A 20,254-nucleotide genomic window follows, 5' to 3' on the forward strand; every position below is an offset into this window, starting at 1 on the left:
TCTTACAACTACAGACTATTTACTGTTAAAAGAACATAAGGGATGTGAACATGCCCCAGGAATGGGTTGTTTTAATTTGTCTGATTTCTCTCAGACTGTTCAAGTTCAGTTGGACAATATCCACCATATCATAGATAAGTTTTCACAAATGCCTAAGGTGCCTAACTGGTTTTCTTGGTTTCACTGGAGATGGCTGGTAATTACAGATATGCTTTGGTTATGTAACTATACTCCTATTATGTTAATGTGTGTGCGCAATTTAAGTAGTAGCTTAAAACCTATACATGCTGAAGTTACTCTACGAGAAGATATGTCAAAGAAATAATCAATCTTCCCATGTTTTCTTCCGCCTGCTACTTCTATAGCTTTTCTTCTTCCTTCCTAATTACAACCCTTAAATAGAATTCGTGCCTCATATCAAATTTACCGAGTATCATAATTCTTCCAAGTGGTAAAGATACCTCAAGACAAATGCTGGCATAGAAGCCACAGGGCATAAATATGCAAAGAAGTAAAAAGCTAACCTTTTCAAACAATAAGGCTTCCCTCTCACTTACCAACTTCACATTTCCCTGTATGGCCCCGGAAGATGACTGGTTAGCCAGAGACGGGTAAGATTCCTCAAGGGAGGAACAACCTAAGACAGGCACAGTCGCAGGGGGGCCATCAGGTGAGAAATTGGTGATCAACAGAGGTGAGGCTTAGAACCTCACCCCCCCTGTTCTGAGAGAAATCTTCTGCATACGTGGATGTTTTATTGCCCTGGTCTAGCTTGGATTAACACATAGTCTACAGGCACACACCTGATCATCTACATTTGCTCTCTTACAACACTAAACTATGTTTTCTACCTATACCTTGTATCTACCTACCACTTCAGCATTTTATTAAAAATAATAATAATAAAGAGAGAAATGTGGTATCCACATATAAATCAAGTATAAAAACCAAATGAGTATTCATATTTGAACTGACTGTTTATAGTTCATAATGCATGAGCAAAACCGAAAGTTTCTGTGATGACTGCCCTTGTACTGTTCACTATGTAACTTATTCATTATGTAAGAATTTGTTCTACAATAAGAACTTGTTTGTTATGCCCCAGAAGATTGGAGACTGACGAAAATTAGGCTCAGGGTGGATTAATGATTGTACATTGAGCATTGACTCCCCTATATAGAATTTTATTGTCGTTAACAACCATTTGATCAAGAAATATGAGAGATGCCCTCACAAAAAAAAAAAAAAAAGGACAGACTTCCAATGGTAAAATAAATAAGTAACCGGGATGTAATGTATAGCATAAGGAATATAGTCAAGATATTGTAACAGCTTGGTAGGGTGATAGCTGGAACCTAGAATTATGTATATAAATGTTTTATCACTGTGTTGTACACTTGAAACTAATGTAATGTAATACTGTGCGTCAACTACCCTTCAATAAAAAATAATTATTAAAAAAAAAAAATGCAACAAATTAGTATCAAGTATGTAATGCCTTAAACATTTATAACTGCATCTTGGCTTCAGATCCTTGGATGAAAAATAACTGAGTGGCTATTTCCTCAATGACACATAAAGGTTAACAGAATATACAGAAGCTTCTTTTTTTTTAGTCTTAATTTCATTCACAAATGTATCTGAATAAAAGTGGAAAACCCAAAGTCAAAATCATCAATAACTAACCTAGCTCTACCCCTTGATTCTCTTTGCATTAAAGTAATAAATGTAAAGTGCAAAGGGATCAGTAGTCACCACAGCCTCACAAATCAAATTACTTAACCACATCCTCTGAAACATCAGGAGGTCAGTTTCTTGGGGCCTAATTCTTCCCTCAACTCAAACTCACTCAGCTCATTCCCAGGGTAATTTCATATTAGATATAGGGGGCTTTTATGTTTTTCAAGATAAAACAGGAAAAAACACATAAATATATATTTTTTTGATCAGTTAGACTTTTTCCTCCCCTAGGATAAACAATTCTTTGAAACTTCTCAAATTCTTTGAATATTGAGGATATTCATTCATTTCCATTTAGGTCTTACTTAGGACTAAGAAAAATGGGTGGCTTGTATGCATGACAGTCACACCAAGCAAAATAATAATCTGTCTTTCATAAGAAAATTCTTTTTTCCTACTTCTCTAATATAATGGCCTAGATTCAAATGTAATGTTTTCCTAAAATCCTGCTTTTCTAAGACTGGTTGCTTTTACTTTAAATCAGTAACTTGATTTAGACAGACTAAAAAGCACTAGTTCTATTATTCTTATTCCATGAGACAGTCATACTTTTCTAAATACAAATTCAGTTCCAACTTACTCTACTTTTGAATGACATGACCTAAAAGGTCCTTTGCACCTCTAAAATTCTACGATTCTATGTCCCAGTAATGTAACTCTTGATATAAGCCAGAAACCAGCTTCAAAGTTAATTCCTATAAGTTAATCATTTGATCACCGTTACCTTTAGCCCAGGCCTGAGAAACTGGACAAACCCTGAAAAGTAAATAGCAATGGTGTAGACACTAGGGGTCAAAATGTTACAAGAACATTTATGCTTTGAAGCTCTCTACTCTTTTCTAATTCACTTAGATTAATATCATCCTTATTTGTTCCCACTGCAGCCACAGGATGGAGTAAGAAGCTAGGAACAAACTAGAGAAAGCCCGACTCTCAAGTCAGATCTTCCAAAGGCAAGAGCCAGCCTGGCTCTCAGGGTGGAGCTGGCACATAAGAGTTTTGTTCTACATCCCATTCTCATAAATATAGATGTTCCTCTCTATTACATTCACTTTTGAAATACTCTAGATAATAAAACTTACTCAACTTGCAGCACACTGAAAGTTCTTCTGAATTAGAAATATTTTCAAAATAAATTCAACTTTATTATTTTCAAATACATACTAGAGAGGTTCTGCAGAGAGTCTAGGGCTTAAGATATTTTCACCAGAGTAAAAGCTGGTGTTTCTAAGGGAGTTTGGGATCTGAAAAATTTGTGTTCTTAAGTAATTTTAAATCTGCCCAAGAAATCTGATTTAGACTAATGTGATGACACTTTTCATGAATAAAGATTTGCTGAGCATATTTTCAGCAAACATATTGTGGAATATCTCAAGTATTGAGATCTATTATGCTAGTAGCTCACCAGTTGGTTGACAGATCTTTTTGTCTGAGGTTTATTGTTAGAAGTATTTTCCTCCCAACACGAGAGTACATTTAGTGGGGGAAGAGACTATCAGTACATTCGTTGTGGTTTTTGGTTGATCAAGTTTGAATGTGTTTTCAAAACAGGAAATTCACAGACTTTGCAAAGGATTCCTGCCTGTGTGTCAGTTTCCTAAGCTGGTTTTCAGCTTGATGCACGTACTTAATATTAAAATTACATAAAAATTTCAGAGTTCTCTTTACATATAACCCATCATATTGAGAAAAAAAGATTGGCTATTAATAAACATATTGGTAAAGATAAGTGAAGCAAGCAAGCAGAAAAGAAGTTCAAGTTAAATTATAATGAAGGCACAGTTAAGAAAGCAAAAACCAAAAAACAGAAACATTCATTGCAGCTGGTCTGTTTAAGACAGATAGTAAATGACAGAACCAATGTTTGCAGCCACCTTATAGGAAGATACAAATTTGCAATAACTCTCATACTTACTACCTTATATATAATTTTTTTTTCCTGGTAAATCTAACTCTTCTAAATTGGATCTCAATAAGCACTGCCTACATTACCATAAAATCTTAAACTGATAAACTGATATGCACACACATCAGTTTATATGCATACTTAAAACCACCACTTTTTAATACTATTATTATCTGGAATGTCAGAGCAAGGGGAGGTATCATAGCCTCAGGTAGTATACAGTCCATTGACTCCTTACATCTCTATAAGTAGCAAAGGCTATCACTCTGTTAACTCGTTTCTAAACTTGGAACACTGGTGTGACAAGTTCTACAAGACAGCTGACAAGAACTCACACCCCACCTTGGAGCAGAAACGTCTGCTGACTACCACAGTAGGTCCTCTTGGCGACAGAGGCAATCATGCCTAGCTCCTATAGATCCAGTGTCTTTTTAATAGTCTCAACAATTGCTGCCAAAAAAACCATGGCAGCTCTGGCTGTGGAAGACCAGTGGTTGCTTTTGACCTTGCATCTCTTAGTGCAAATACTCACTTTAATAAATATTTAATAATAACCATCATGACTCACTGGGAGCTTGGCCTCTACGGGCTCAGGAGGTCTGTTGCTAATTCCAACCAGCATGATTTACGGGAAGTAAATCATCTATGACGTGCCCAAAGAGAACAAAAGTACATACAGGATGCTTCTACTTAGGGCTTTTTTGGTAGACAAAGAAATACACAAGTTAAAAAGGGGCAACATTTTCTCTTGACTTAAAAATCTAGCAACTTAAAGTGGGAGAGGTCCTCTAAACCCCATGAAGTCAAACCAAACCAAATCACCAGAGCTTAGCTGCGCAATCTGAGTGTAACCACATCAAGTGAGCCTGGTCCGCTGCAAAACATCACTTAAACTAGAGCTCCGACTTATTGTTCTCTTACTGCCCTAGAGCAATTTTGTTTTGAAGAGCACAGAACACCCCGTTCTGAATGTGGCTGGCACATGAACTCGATGTGCTGACAGCAATTTGTACTCTGATTAAAATAGGGGGGAAAGGAAAGAGAGTTCACTGCAGTAACAAAATTGGAATGCAAGAACCCAAAAACTGTGTAATTTATATTTTAGGAAGCAAAACTGAGAGCCTCTATAACCTAAAAAAAAAGTGCTGTAAACACACCAACCTAAAGACTTTAGCTCTGGTGTATCTGTTTTTCCCTTTTCTAATTATAGCAGTTGGTGTCTGACAGCTTTGCACACATTCCCCAAACAATTACTGGGTCATGGGGGTCTGAATGGGAGTGTTGTAATGGCATTACTACAAAAGACCAGTCATTTGGCCAGAGAAAACCAGGTTGTGACAGGTTACTCCCACTTGGTAAGGGTTTTCTTTGCTGCCTAATTCATGCCAAATTGGTTTCTTTCTGCCTGCATCATCTGCCTAATAGAGCAGAGCCTCCAAAAGACAGTAGGATCTTAATGACCCCGTGAAAAAGCAAATGAGGAAGCAAAGATGGATTTCTAAAATCAGGAGAGACATATTAATCACTGATTAGAAGAGAAACTGTTCCCATCAGGCATGGTGGTCAAATTTCCCCCAAACTGCCTCCCTTCTTCCTCTGTACCATTTTCTACTATTTGAGATCAACAAATAACACTGTAAGATTGCTTGTGGAACTGAGGGACAGTGAGAGCAGGCATGGAAGCTGAATACTTGAATAGAATAACATTTATGCAAATGACTTGGGTATCTTAGTCTAAACAGGACGCACACACACAGCAGTAACTTCTATACCGACACAGGTCTTCACCATTCTATTCTTTATACTGGTGTTTCACTTCAGTCAGACCTGGATTCCAGTCCCATTCTGCACTTAGCAGTTGTGACTTTGAGTAAGGTCTTTTAAATTATCTGAAGCTCAGTTTCTTCATCAATAGAACAGGGGAAATAATATCAGCTAAATCATAATTGCTGGGAGGATTAAATTAGATACAGAATTGAAGTTCTTAGCTCAGTATGAGGCATTTACTCATTCATAATGGGGTACCTACTATGCGAAAACTCTGTTACATGTGGATATACAGAGATGAAGTCAAAGGAAGTTAGCTATGATTATTTTCCTGCAATCAGTGGTAAATTATACTAAACATGCTTTAAAACTTGGTATAAGAAACCACTTACTGGCTCCCCAGAGAGAGCTGTCAAGGTATGAATAAAACTCAAGAGTAGGCAACTGCAGTATCTTAAGCTTCTTTTGTACCTCACAGTGCCCAGCACAGTTTTGGGCCAGAAAGTAAATGTTTATTTAACAATTAACCTGAAAACAGGGCATTAAAGAAAATGGTAGTGATTTTCACTCATTTATAGGAATTTTCCTTTCTGAAAAGAGTCAGTACTCCAAATATTTAGTAAATTCCAAGAGCTCTTTAAACTCTTTACTGATACGGATTTTTTGTTTTTAATACTATTCTAAAATAAACAATCTGTTAACTAGATTTTTTTATAACAAAAAGATTTTACTCTACCTGAAGCTTCCTCCAAACCCTTGTGAATGTTGATTTTGAGCTCTTCCCGGAAATTATGAATGTTTTTAATAGCATCTAGAATGGTGAATCCTTGGTGAAAAAGGAATCCTTGTGAATGGTGAAAGCCAGAAGCCTTTCAATTTGCTTTGCCCAAATCCATTTGAGGAATCACTTATCTATGGCAAATATAACCTTACGAAACGTATTTCTTAAATAAAAAGACTTTAAGGTAATTACTCCTTGACCTATGGTCAGCAGAATGGATGTTGTGTTAGCAGGCATGAAAACAACATTAATCTCGTTTGTGTCCATCAGAGCTCTTGGGTGACCAGCTGCATTGTCAATGAGCTTGTCAAGTAGGCTTACAATATTCAGTAAACCATACTGTAACAGATGTGCTGTCATCCAGACTATGTTGTTTGACTTCTCTTTAGCTATGAAAGTCCTAGATGGCCTGTTCTTCCAATAGAAGGCAATTTTGTCTACATTGAAAATCTGTTTAGTCTTCTCCATCAGCACTTGCTGCTTTACCTGGCACTTTGATGTTATAAAGATGGCTTCTTTCCTTAAACCTCATGAACCAACTTTCGCAAGATTTCAACCTTTCTTCTGCAGCTTCCTCACCTCTCTCCTCCTTCACGGAATTCAAGAGTTAGGGCCTTGCTCTAGACTAGGTTTTGGCTTAAGGGAAGTCTGTGGCTGGTTTAATCTTCTATCCAGACCACTCACACTTTCTCCGTATCAGTAATAGGCTGTTTTGGTTCTTATCACTTGTATGTTCACTAGAGTAGCACTTTTCATTTCCTTCCAGAACTTCTCCTTTACATTCACAACTTGGCCAACTGTCTGATACAAGAGGCTTAGCTTTTGGCCTACCTTGGCTTTGGAGGTGCCCTCCTAAGCTTAATCACTTCTAGCTTTTGATTTACAGTGAAAGATGTGTGCCTCTTCCTTTAAGTTGAATAGTTGGAGCCCATAGTAGGGCTACTAATTGGTCTGATTTCAATACTGTTATGTCAGTACTGAATACATTCACTGGGTGGTTTGGAAGTTCTTCTATGTGCTATTCTTTCGAGTCTCTAACATTAAATTTTAAACAAATCATTTAAAAGTATATATATTTTTATCAATGTTAATTAATAAGTACAATCTCCCCTGGAATAAGAAAATCATTTTAGACAATTTTGCCATCTGTACCACATTTCGTTAAAATGACCAAGAACCTAGCTTCCAGACTATTAAGCTATTATTATTTTTAATATTATAGTTCTACCATTTCATGGATCTTTCAAAATAAATGTACCAACTTCACTGTCATGTTATGGAAATTTCTTTTTTGCAAATGTTTCTTATGCCTACAGTCTTCATTTCTTGGCATTACTTTCTGTGATGTTTAGTATACCCTATAGAATTTTTTTTTCAAAAAGGCTTAAGTTTGCACGTTCCAAAAAGTTAATTTTTTGTTCTCAATACTTAAATAATAATTTGGCTAAGTACAGAAGTCTAGGTTCAAAATACTCAGTCATAGACAATGCTCAAAACATTGTTTTTTAATGTATTGTGTCACAAATAAGAAATCTGATGTCAATCTGATTCTCATTCCTTTGCATACAGTTTGTTCCTTTATGGGAGAATTAAAAATTTTCTATTAAACTATGGAATTAAGAAATTTTACCAGGATGTATTTCGATGAAAAAGCTTGCCTTACTCCTGTATGCCATCATCAACTGGCCCTTTCAATCTTAAGACTCTTCTATCTTCTCTAGGAAACTTTCTTCTATTAAACATTTGATTTGATGTATATTGTCTATCCTTTATCATCTCTGCCTTCTAATTTTTCTTCCACTTTCATCTGTTTTTATTCCATGTTCTGAGATATCCTTGACTATCACATTAACAATTCAGATTTCTAGTTTAAAAAAATAGTAACTACTATCTATTGAGCACCTACTGGTCACCAGAAAATGAAACCAAAAATCTTATATTTAAACCTCATGGGTGTGGTTTAAAGAAGAAAGATGATGTGGAGCTCTTATCATCAGACCCATGTGAGAAAAATAGCTTTGGACAGACATCAGGAGATTGGTAAATAAATGTGCATTCACTTCAAAAAAACGTTTAAGTTGACAATAATCTCTTGGAGTCTTTCTCCGCCAGTACATATAGACCTACTTCATTCATACGGCCCAGAGAGGGATGCCAGGGTACTGAGAACAGATTCTCTGAGCTGAACTGGGGAGGGGTACCAGGGACAGCCACGTCTTGCAACTCTGGAGATGGAGGGTGGCAGAGAGACAGCAGGCAGCCGCGGGCCTGGGGCCCTGCCAGGGGAGGCCTCAAAGCCCACTCTCGGGTTGGCATCCCCATGCCGGGCAGTGCACCAAGGAGAATATAAAACTGACTCATACAAGGAGTAATGATGAAAATGCAACTTCCAAAAGACCAAGGCAGCAGCATGGACTAGATTTAATCTCTACCTCCTAGGTCTATATCTCCAATCTTGGACAGTAAGAGCTAGTGCCCAGTGGTGACCTCAAGTCAGAAGAAGCTTCTAACCAATATCACCAAGAAGGTTGCATCATTTTTCTGTCCTTGCTAAGATATAAAAGTAGACTTGGTTTTTGGGAGATTTTTTTGTAAGGTTTGAAACACAAAGGATTTTTTCAAGGTGACCTTCAGCTCATTACAGTGGCATTTGGAAGAATATCTCCAAACTCTGTTTTGCTCAATAAGCCTTTAAGAGTTACAAATAAATAGGAAGCTGCAGAAAAAGTGGGGAAGAAGGTATACACTTCACCAAAGGATTGGTTACTTATCTAGACAGTCTCTCTTGGTGATTCTCTAAATTGAGCATTTCTGGTGTATTTTAAATGGTTTCATTCACTTGAAAGTGAGATATATATTCCATTCATAAAATGTACTTGATTTTGAAATCCTTATAAAGCATACCATGTTAAAGCTGAAAGGGGCATTGAGTTGCTCCTGCTCATTTTAAAGCTTCAAGAAATTAAGTGACTTGTCACATCACAAGGCTTTGTCCGTGGTGAGCTGACTCCCAGTTATCTCCCACTACTGTGCATTTTCCTTACAGACAAGATATCTGATCATCCCTAGGGAGGACTCTCTATTTGGTCCTCAGCTGCTGTCATTGATCTCCCTTTTGGATTTTTGCCCCTTTTATTATGGAAAAATGTCAAACATAAAGACTATGATATAAAAAACTCCCATGTGCCCCTCACTCTACAAGTATAAAGAATATAAAAACCTCCCATGTGTCCTCACTTTACAATTATTAACATGACTAATTTTCTTCTATCTACACCTGTTCTCCAGTTCCCCCTCCTACACAGATTTTAAAGCAAATCCAATATTCATGTAATTTCCTCTGTAAATACTCCATGTGTAACATGTAAGAACTCTCTCATACATACATATGTATCTACAATACAATGCCCACAACTAATAAAAATTAACAATAATTTCTTTAAAAAAATTCAGATTTCTGGGATTGTCCATTTTGTTTTACAACCCCTCCTCTGAGTTGACAGTCATATTCTTAATTTCCAGAAACTTTCTTATCCTCCCCTTCCTTTTTCAGAGAAGCTGGGGGTTTTTTTGTTTTTTTATTTTATTTTATTTTTATTTTGGTATCATTAATCTACAATTACATGAAGAACATTATGTTTACTAGGCTCCCCCCTTCACCAAGTCCCCCACACATACCCCTTCACAGTCACTGTCCATCTGCGTAGTAAGATAGAGAAGCTGGTTTTTTAACTTAGGAATTTAATATCCTGTTAAATATCTCTGAAGATAGTAACTGGTATTTTAAAAGTTCTGTTTCTTCTTAGTCTACCTTGGTGCTGCTTTTTCATGGTATTTGCTGATGTTTCTTTGTTGTCTAGTCATATTAGGATTCAGAAAGATCATGATTGTAGTAACCTGGCAGTTTTTCTAACCACTTGGGTATATTTCCATAGCAGGCCTTTACCCAAAAGGGGTAGGCTGACTGTGGAAATCTATGGGTGAAGATTCCACAAATATTATTTGAGCATTTACTATGTGCTAAGCATGATGTGCACAGGAAGTTTGGGGACACCATTTCCCACTGGTAGTGTAGGAAAGAGTTTACTTCAGGTGCATAAAACATTAGCATAATTACTAAATAGTTGGCATACTTACTATGCATATTTTCTTCCTTCAAGTCTGTTTTAAAAGTCCTAAGATACTTTAGATTTTCATTCTCTAGTCCAAGTCCTAACATATGGAGTATTCTGAGGCCAATCCCTATTTTATTTTAGAAATCTGGCCTTATTGGCTTTAGCCTGGGAGCAAAAGACAGCCAAACCCTAGAATAGTAATTCTCAATCCTTGGTGGCAAATCACTCTCCACATGCTTATCTCTCATGTCAGTGGGATTTGAACAGGGAAAGGAGGTGAGAGGGAAGGGTACTCCAACAACTTGAATCCTACACATCACTGTTAAAATTTTCACATTTGAAAATACTGCCAATTGTCTGCATTCTTTGCACTCAAATGTGGGTGAAAGCACTGTGAGGCAAGGGGCGAGAGAGCCACATACAACTAGCATGTTGACGTGCCTATTCCAAGCACTGAAGTTAACAAATCAGATGTGAGAGACAGGGAACTGGGGGCAGAGGTGCTAATACCTATGCAGAGCCTTACTGTCAGTCAGACAGGATCTTCTAAGAAAGTAAAGCTTAAAAGTAACAATGTAGCCAGTACTGCAATTAAGCTAAAGAACACGACTAAAATATCAGTCATCATAATAGTGTCAATTACAGTACCTTAGAACACAAGAGTTTTTTTTAATGGAAAAAGCACAACATTAAATAAAAATTATGAGATGGTTATCTTGATATATGAAAAAGTACACTGGAATAGAATCTAAACATTTATTTGTGAGCATTAGGATCCTTATGGAAAGAGTAAAAATAAAAATTTCTTTGAGGAAGAATAAATCCTGTCAAACTAATAATGTAAGTTCTCTCTTCCACATAGAAACAAATTATTTAAGAAGATCGCAATTCAGTGAAAGTCTTGATTCAGACCATAACTTAACCCTTCAAAAAAAAAAAACAAAAATCCTGGAGAAATAGATTTAGGAAGATTGCTATTAAGAAGATATATAATTAATTTGAAGATAGTTACTAAAGACAAATTAATCTTGGGTTCTAGGTCCAACCTGGTAGAGCCAAAGGGATTTGCTGATGAACTGGATGTAGGATATAAGGTGAAGAGGAGTCAAGGATTTCCTTCCTTAAGTCTATTTGAAGGAAGCAAAACAAATTACATAAACAATATAGAGGGTAAAAAAAAGAAATGAAGTGTTCACCATATAGTAGACACCTTTCTTCATTAACTGCACAACTGTTGGCTCCGCCCTGCCTCTGACGCAGATTTGGAGGGAACGCGATGGAATGCTGAAGATCTGAAAGGCCAGCCAGGGGACTCAAGGCGTTACAGCACAAGAGAAATGCCGAAAAGGCACTCCTCATATTTACTGAGCAAATGAACTTAAACATCTAAACAATTCTGAGTAGGGGGTTCAACACATGATCAACACACAATCATTATGTGACCTTGAGTGTAGCCCTAGGGTGTGACCCTCCTCAGGGATACCGAAACCATGTGAGGGCTGTCACCAGTTGTAGGAACTGTTTTGGCTTTGATCATTCTGTTTTTGATCATGCATCAAGAGTTGTAAAAATACAATCAAGTCATATGTATTTGTACATTTGATTTCTATATTGATTTATGCATTAATCCCACATTTCCCCCTTTTAAGTAGTAGATAGATATAATAAAGAATATAGCAAGTACAGTTTCTAACAGAAGGTCTTCAACATAGTTTATTACTTCTCCATATTCTGCAGTATGAAATAAAAGTCTACTTCTTTAATTTACATGATGTGAAAGTAGATTCAGTGCAATTAGAAGGTAATTGCAGGTGATCAGGTTTATGCCTATAGACTGAGTTTTGATCTGAGTTGGGCAAGGGCAGCAAAACAGCCATGGGTGCAGAATCTTTCTCCCAAAACTAGGGGGGTGAGGTTCTAAGCCTCACCTCTGTTGGCCCCCTGTCTCTCACCTGATGGTCCCTCTACGACTGTGCCTGTCTTAGGTTGTTCCTCCCTTGAGGAATCTTACCCGTCTCTGGCTAACCAGCCATCTTCCGGGGCTACACAGGGACATGTAAAGTTGGTAAGTGAGAGAGAAGTAGTATTCTTTGAAGAGGTTAGCTTTCTGCCTTTTTGAAAATTTATGCTTCATGGCTACTATGCCCAGCACTTGTCTTGAGGTATCTTCATTAGCTGGAAAGACTTTGATGCACTACAATTTGATGTATGAGACACGAATTCTAGAAAAAGGGTTATATTCAGAAGGGAGAAGAAAAGTTATAGAAGCAGTAAACAGAAGAAAAATGTGAGAAGATTGATTATTTCTACAAAATAACTTCTTGTAGAACAGCATAAGCCTGTATAGGTTTTAGCAGACTATTAATTATGTACAAACAATAACAGAACAGGAATACAGATACATAACAAAAGCAGACCTACAATTAAAGGCCATATCCAATGAAACCAAGAAAACAAGTAACCCAGGCATTTGTGAAAACTTATTAATAATATTACGAATATTGTCTAGTTGATTCTGAATGGTTTGAGAGAAGTCAGACAAACAGCACATTCCTGGAAATTGTTCACATTCCGATTGTTCTTTTAACAGCAAATTGTCTATAGTAGCACGATTCTGAAGCACTGCAACTCGCACTTCTAGCTCTTGATTGAGTTCATTTAATACAGAAGCAGTCAAATTCATTGTCTTACTACATGCACAGGCCAGCTTAGATACCTCTTTTTGCATTTCACTGACAAGTCTAGGAACTGGCAGGATGAATGCCGCTGCAACTGTAACAGACATGGGATCTAAAAGTTTCAAGTTGTCACAATCAGACGGCAGAGATAGGAGAAATCTTTTATGACTATTTCTGGGATAATTTATTAGAGTAGGAAGGATGTATCCCATGCCACATATATCTTGATAATGTGAAGAGAGGGCTTAGGGTGTGGACTTGTACCACCTGCCCTGCCCCTAAGGTGGGCTGGGTTCTGTTTGCTAGGGCTGTTTACAGTGAAGTCACAGGCTATGCTGAGATACCCTTCTTTATTTGCAGAACACTCAAATATTCCAGGCCAAGCTGTTCCTGGCCTTTTGACCTTTAACTGATCTCACTGAAGATTTCTATATTCCTAGTCTGGTATCTTTACCCTAGAGAATTACTGTGACATTGACTTTGCATAATGCTTAACACAGAGTTTCCATAGGGACTTCTTTGCCCATAGTTACATTGCTCTGACTGTAAATATCCTGCCTTGCTTTTTCTGGAGGCCCTCACCCTACTCTGACTACACCTAAGGTCCCTGGTCTCATTCCCCCCTCTACAGATGGAGACACTAGCTGCTGCTAGGAAATGGGGGCGACAACCGCTCTGGCTGCTTCATGCTGAGAGGGGACACAGTAAGGATGCAGTTAGGTCTCCATCAGTGGTTGGTCGAGAGGGCCTTGGAAGATTGGCGCTTCCTGGGTTCCATTTCTATTACTATTTGCAGTTTTATGGCTTCTAGGCAAAATAGAACAAATTGTGTTATTAGGTTAAGTAGCAACATCTGGAGTTGGATCAATTTGACAAGATTAAGATTGTATGGCTGAATATGAGAACTAGAAATGGTAAAACTTTAATTGAAATGATAAGAGAAAACTAAAACATCTGGAGAATTCATAGCCAGATATTTTGGGGGAACTAGAATTCTGGATTTAATCTATGTCCCAATGACTGGTACTAGGATTCAGTATAGACAAGGCTGCATTATTGAAACAACACTTTTCTCTAAAATCACCTTCATTTTATTAGAAGTATTAGTACAGAGAAAGATAAATGTTTCAATTCTGCTTATAAAGATACTGTCATTTACTAAACTGTTGTCAGTTTAAGAGAAAAATCTTAAAACACTTTATCAGCAACATTTGAAACAAAAAGCCACAAAAATCATCTTCCTTAGTTTACTTAATCCTATGTAACCAATACCTGTTCTGCTGAAATCTAGTTCTTTCCTAGTTTAGGAGTAATAAAACAGTGACTATAAAAGACAAAAAGACTTACAAATGGCAATGGTTAAAGATCTGATGAGAGCTTACTATAAGACAGTTGACATAAAGAAATTTTGAAATTTCTGTAACACAAAACATTTAGTAACAGAGTTTAGCATCATTCCCTTTGACAGTACTTTCCAGGTAATTAAGCAGGTAATTATATATCAGATAAATAAGGCCAATTAGCCAAATACTTTCTCCAATGAGAAAAAATTCCTCTGACATGTTCCAGGGGCCCTCTGGAAAATATCAGAGTTAACTAGAGGTAAAAGCACTTTTTTGAATTTGATTTTGGGAAGTTGTCAGAAGAAAGTTTCTTTGGCACTTGCTTAAATAAGATTATAGGTAGCCATGAAGTAATTCTTATCTATTTAACCAGAATGACAACAAAATACCTCAAAGGCAAATACAGAAGGTTACACAGTTGTTAGCAAAGTTTAGCTTTTAGTCCTTTTAATATTAAGATCTCATTTTCTTAATACTCAGGCATTGAGTCTTTAAGTCATTGAGACTTTAAGTATGAGAAACTGCTTTGATAAAACAATTAGAAAACCTTTTGCAATTTTTCAACATTAAGAGCAGACTAAGTTTAAGAAAACTTTGTCCTTTTAACTGAAAACAAAATTCTAATTTGCCGTGTACTTGATATCAAGACTCACTTGCTTTAATTTTACATAGCATGACCATATCAATTCTTCCACAAACTTTCTACAACTTCCTTTTTACATTTGGAGTTCCACCTCTTTAAACAAACAGCTGTACTTTAGAACTAAGTTACTTTCTTTGATCAAAAGACACATTCTTTAGCATGCAGAAAGAAATGTTTTCCTTATTATTTTAAGTAGCTTTAATTAGAACTTAAACCATTAGGAACTTTAATTTTCAGTGAACACTGAGAAGTAGGCTATTGTAAACTTACACTAGCATTCTTTAGATTGACAAATTTATGAATTTTCCTGACTTCTTTTTTCTAACAAATACAGGGGAATTCCATGGGCTTGTGGAAAATTCTAATCTATCTAACTGAAGCTGTTCTTGAACTTATGTGTGTAAGGTTGCCAGTTTTTCTTTATTGAGAGGCCACTGATTCACCCAACCAGGTACAGGGATACTGTTTCCCTGTCTGTGAGCCTTTTTGAAATCTCTTAATACATTATTCCAATCAGCTTGTCTGAGGGTTCCTTGTGGGGGCAACCAGTAACAAAGTTTTTTAATATATTTATGAAGTTGCACAAAATCTTTTAGACATTTTCACTCCTGATGTTTTTAGGAAGGCACAGAGTAATTTTAAGTAATCCTCCAGATTATCTGCTTTAGTTTCATGTCAGCCCATTATAGTGTCCCTGACGTCTTGATCCTGTCCCTATGGTACACTTTTCCGGGAGTCTTACTGGATCGACGATCCTCAGGAGCCTTCCCGCTCTGAGGTCCCTGTTCGGGCGCCACTTGTCAGCTCCCCCCTGCCTCTGACCCACAGATTTGCAGGGAACGTTACAGAATGCTGAAGATCTGAAAGGCCAGCCAGGGGACTCAAGGCGTTGCAGCACAAGAGTGATGCCAAAAAGGCACTCCTCATATTTACTGAGCAAATGAACTTAAACATCTAAAGAAGTCTGAGTAGGGGGTTCAACACATGATCAACACACAATCATTATGTGACCTTGAGTGTAGCCCTAGGGTGTGACCCTCCTCAGGGATACCGAAACCATGTGAGGGCTGTCACCAGTTGTAGGAACTGTTTTGGCTTTAATCATTCTGTTTTTGATCATTCTTCAAAAGTTGTAGGAAAAACAATCAAGTCATATGTACTTGTACATTTGATTTCCGTATTACTTGATTTATGTATTAATCCCATTATTCCCACAACAACATGTGGGAGTGAAAGATTATCACTCCCAATTTACAGGTGAGAAAACTGGATGCTCAATGTGTAAGTAACTTGCCTAAGTCATAAAAATATTAAGCAGATTCCAAGACTCAAAACTCTCCATCTATCACTTCTGAAGCCTGTGGCTGCCCCATTCCCTGACTCTTCACTGCATCTTTACAAAGTGACAGAAACTTTGTAACTCTTGTGTATCTACAATGGGATAATATAATGGATGATCACTATCTATTGCTCTCCTTCACTGTAAAACTGATTTAGATTTAGGATTTCTACCTGGTTTTGAATTAAAGGGTACTGGTGATATGACAAAAAAAAAGGCCAACCAGTGAAGACGGAGAAGACTTCAAAAAGATCTTGGTTTCTGGCAGGAACTACTCTTGAGTCAACCTTCTGTCCTCCTCCACATGGCTAGTTTGTTTCAAAGAAGGAAAGCAGGACACCTTAACCTTGACAAGTGAAAATGCAATACAAAAATTTTCATAAAATTGATTCGTTCTGGAAAACCAAAAAGGGCTTTTGAAAGAAAAAGTAAGAATAAACCATTTACTCTGAAATTTCCCAGGACAGTATCATATAACAAGATGAAAGACAAACTATTAGACACTGCCCTTTGTTAATATATTTGGAAACAGGAAAAACAATATTACATACAGGATTATTCAAATACAGTATAAAAATTCCATTCATAGTATGTTACCCTTCATGTAAAAAATAAGGGGGTATAAGAAAACAAACAAACAAACAAACAAACATGTATCTGCTCATTTCTGCCAAAGAAATACAAGAAAAATAAACCAGGAGACTGGTTGCCTGTAGGAGGCAGGCAGGAACAAGGCAGAAATAATGGGGGAATGGGAACAGGTTTAGTAGGGACGAGGGGGACTAACACTTCTGAGTTTATCTTTTTGTATAGTTTAGAATCATGGTAATGTTTCATATGTCCCCCAAAGACAAATAAATAACTGAAGTCAACCAGTGTATGGAGAGAATTCCAAATGGAATGCAAACATAATAAATGAACCTAACTGTATTACAAATGAACAACATAACCACATTGGCAGGTATTAGCAAGAAAGAACTAACAAGTTGGAAACAATGTTTTCAATGTATGCTATAAGGCTAATGACAAAAGAACTATACACAAATATTCCTACTTAGGAAATCTGTTTTTCACAGAGGTATAGGTTAGCAATTCTAAAACTACTTTCTGCATATACTACAACTGAGCAAATAAAAAATACATTATGGATTATGAGAGCCAGGCTTCTCACTGTTGGAGAAAGCAGTTTCAAATAAGCAAAAGGAGAAGGCTAGAACAAACCTGTGATTTTGGGTTGGAATTAGACTTGTCAGTATGTACTCACACTTTTTAATATACATTCAAACTAATACAGAAATACATACAGATGTGTATAAGTGCAGAGTGAGATACAAATATTTCCTGTCTGCTAAGATGTTCTAAAAGCAGTAACATTCCACAACATGAATATACCTAGCACCCATCTTGGTTTCTAAACATCATTTTCCAATAAAAGGAGTCAGAGCTCCTTAGAGAAATGGCTGATTCTGGGACTGCGGCAGGGAAATAACAAAATGAGCCTAGAGCATCTTGTGCCAAAAGCACGTGCTTAAAAACAATGGAGGTATTGTTGAAAGGATGCAACAGCCAAGTTGAGGGAACTTACAGTGCCCAAATCTGGGACATCTGAACAAAATTAATATGAATAGTAATGAATAATAACCTACAGAATAAATTAAATATCCATGGGCCCGTAGCGATATAAACAACTGAATAATAAATGGGAGAAGAGGCCGCTCTTCCTTACAGTAGAATTCCAATTAAATGCACAAGGAACAGTAGAAACAGAAGATCACCATAGGCACATGCTACAGTAATATGGTTGATGCTAAAATTAGCACGTGAGGGTGTGACATAAAAGAAGATATTTGCAGAGACTCCTACTATTTCCCTCCCAATAAGATAATGAGTAATTACAAAGGGAAAAATAGTTAAGTTTATAGTGGAGAAACATCAGAGACCCTACCTTAACCAAGCAACCCAAAATGTACCTCCTGATAGTGACGAACTGAGAGGAGCACATTTTCACTTAAGTGGAATTTTTCCAAAAATGAGTAACCTCAATCTAATCTAATGGGAAAACATACAAACCCAAATTGAGGGAAGTTCTACAAATTAACCAGCTAGTTGTCTTCCAAAGTATTAAAGTCATAAAAAAAACAGACTGATGAATTGTCATAGATTGGAAGAGACTATGACAACTAAATATAGTGTTGGATCCTGAATTTGACTGTGGACCAGAAAAAGGACATCGATGTGGCAGCAGTGAAATTCAAATAGCATCTGTAGCCTAGTTAACAATGTTTATTTTGTTAAATGTACTCATTAATTAGTTAAGATATTAACATGAGGGAAAGATGGATGAAGCATATAAGGGAATTCTCTGCATTAGTTTCACAATTTTTCTGTAAGTTGAAAATTATTTCAAAACAAAAAATTTAAAAAGAAGATTCTTGTTGAAGATACTACTGAAGCAAGATTTTATTTAATTTAACCTACTCTGAAGTTAACTCTACAGTGGTAGTTCTGTGGTATTATCTACAAACGGGAAAAGGTTTTCCTTTTAATTTAGTTAACAAAACCTCCCATTAAAAAATATAAGTCATTGAATCTGATGAGTCACCATGTCATAGGAAAAATTCTACTTCTGTATGTATTTGAAAATTTTCATAATAAATATTTTTAAATGTTACAGATAAGCCTTTTATGTGCTTATCAATATACTACAGATTATTTTCTATCATTCCTATAACTTTCATAAATATTTAGAATTCTAACATGAAATGTTTAGCACTGGTAGGAACTTAGAAATCATTGTATAGGAAGGAAGCTAAAGCCCAGAGAGGCAAGGTCTAGTTGGAGTCAGCTGAAGCTAGAATCCTATCTCCTGACACTTGGTGTAGGTATTTCTCCAACATTATATATTTGAGCTCTTTCTTCATTTATTCTAAACATGAATGATAATAACATAAATACTTCAAATGCAACAGTAATACTATTTATAATTGTTTCCAATTTTTAAAGGCAAGTAAATTTGAACTAATTTGCCAGATTTATGGGAGTAAAATATGGGTCCAAAGTGGCATACACAACATTAAAGATAAAATTAACCAGTTTAGTATACTGTTTCAAATGAAATCTATTTTCATGTTACCATCCTTCTTTAGTGACTTGATTTTTTTCTTAAATGAAGTATTTCTCTGTATTTTCTCACAACTCTTTTTTTAAAGTACTTGAGCTCAGTAAATGGCATCTTTCAAACATTATCCATGCAAAAGTGTTTTCTGAACACCAATGTATGTTAAGGTACTGTAGGTGATGCTGGAAACAAAAAGATGAAGAAAGATTATGGTCCTCAAACACTCACTTTATACTGGGGAAATGGGCAAATACTGAATACAATATAAACTGACAAGTAGTGTACACAGTGGTATATATACAATGTGCTGTGGGAGGAAGTTATCCAGTCCTCAGTAGCATCCTTACTCCCAACTTAGCAAATGAAAAAATGGAATAGCTTCAGGTCACTCAATAAATAACAAAGCAGAATTTGAGCCAGAGAGAGGGAGAATAGAATGAACATTATTATCCAATTTTGAACTAAAATGATTAACTTGCATTTTGAACTAAAATGGTTTCTTTTTCTTGATGACAGCCAGTGAGTTAGGTTTGAGTGCCCAGAAGGGCTCTGTTCAGTACCTCTAACCTAGGCAATTTATAGAACTTCTCTGAACTCACTTTTCTCAGCTGGGGATAACAAATTTTACTTCATAAGATTATTGTGAGAAATAAATGAATAAATATTTAGTAAGGCAATTAATATAGTTGTTGGTACACCAAGGGGTCCATAGACTAAGAATTATGAACAGGATCACCTTTATTCATTTTTGTGATGTAGGTAGAATATACCTTTGGTTGATTATTGTCCTAGTTGAAAGGATTTCTTCTTGCATTTTAAGGGAA

The 20,254-nt window shown here is 36.4% G+C and overlaps 1 protein-coding gene across 5 annotated transcripts in view; it reads right to left on the reverse strand.

Moving 5' to 3' along the window:
* The window catches only part of LOC118929706 (peptidyl-prolyl cis-trans isomerase FKBP5), a 104,929-nt gene that overhangs the window by 22,054 nt on the left and 62,621 nt on the right, over positions 1-20,254 (reverse strand). The gene's annotated exons all lie outside the window — the stretch shown is intronic.

Source organism: Manis pentadactyla, chromosome 16 (genome assembly GCF_030020395.1).
Source record: "Manis pentadactyla isolate mManPen7 chromosome 16, mManPen7.hap1, whole genome shotgun sequence".
Classification (NCBI taxonomy): Eukaryota; Metazoa; Chordata; class Mammalia; order Pholidota; family Manidae; genus Manis; species Manis pentadactyla.